Source organism: Eulemur rufifrons, chromosome 21 (assembly GCF_041146395.1).
Source record: "Eulemur rufifrons isolate Redbay chromosome 21, OSU_ERuf_1, whole genome shotgun sequence".
NCBI classification, from domain to species: domain Eukaryota; kingdom Metazoa; phylum Chordata; class Mammalia; order Primates; family Lemuridae; genus Eulemur; species Eulemur rufifrons.
The window spans coordinates 10,567,689-10,568,673 of NC_091003.1; the positions used below are offsets into that span (position 1 = coordinate 10,567,689).

General features: G+C 43.6%; 1 pseudogene; it reads left to right on the forward strand.

The window, feature by feature from the left end:
- The first annotated feature begins 553 nt into the window (after nt 1-553).
- LOC138401977 (small nucleolar RNA U3) lies at nt 554-753 on the forward strand (annotated as a pseudogene).
- The last annotated feature ends 232 nt before the right edge of the window (nt 754-985 follow it).

The following is a 985-nucleotide window of genomic DNA, read 5'->3' on the forward strand; positions in this document are numbered from 1 at the left end:
AAACAAGTTGCACATATAGCCATCAATTTCCAGCTTTATGCATGACTAAGTGCCACTTTCTAGGAACCTACTAAGTGAGTTACTACAATTGACTAGTCATAACTAAAATTAGTCTGTCACTGGGGTTTACCCAGAACTCAGCTGCAGTGTTCTTCTTGGAAGCCTGGCTCCGGCACGACGTTTGCCAACACTGTAAAACTCCCACTGCACAAGTCAGAAAGCGGGAACTGGGGTGACTGTAGGCGGGAGGAAGGGTCTTTGGCCTTGCCTAAGTGAGCCAAAAATCAGAAGCATTTGAAAGCTGTTATTCTAGGATTTGGAAATTCAGAAATCTCCTCTCTGGGATCCTTTAGCCTCCCACGTCAAGATCCCTGACATTTCCAGTTGCTCTTAATGTCAATCCCATTCTGCACCTTTAAACCACAATGAGTTACCCACATAACACACTCTAAACAACTGGTATCCATAAATAACACTGAAACTCTAGTTCTGACCTCCAAATGCCCAAGATGTCCTTCATTCATTTCATAAATATTCATTAAGGCGCAAATATAAGACAATACTTTCAGGGATCACGTCTATGGTTTGTTACTAGAGAAGCTTCTCTGGACGTGTAGAGCAGCAGAAACCACGCAGAGGAGGCGCAGCGTTCTCTCCTCTGTGTGCTGTCTCTTGGCAAGAGCCATTTGCCCTTGAGGATGGTTCTTCTCTCTCTCTGGGGGAGTAAGAGGGAGAGGACGCAGTCTGAGTGGTTTCCATTAAGAAGGAAAAAAAGACTCAACTATATCAGGCATATATTAGATCCAGGGCAGACTGTGGTAACCAAGATTGTCACATTCCCTGTCTGCAGGGAGCTTACAGTCTGGTGTCAGAAAGACACTACATAAGTAAACAGAGCAATTACAAAATTCCACATACTTAAAATAACCAACAAGGTATTAAGGTAGAGAACAGCACGTGAGACTCTATTTAAACACAGTGGTCA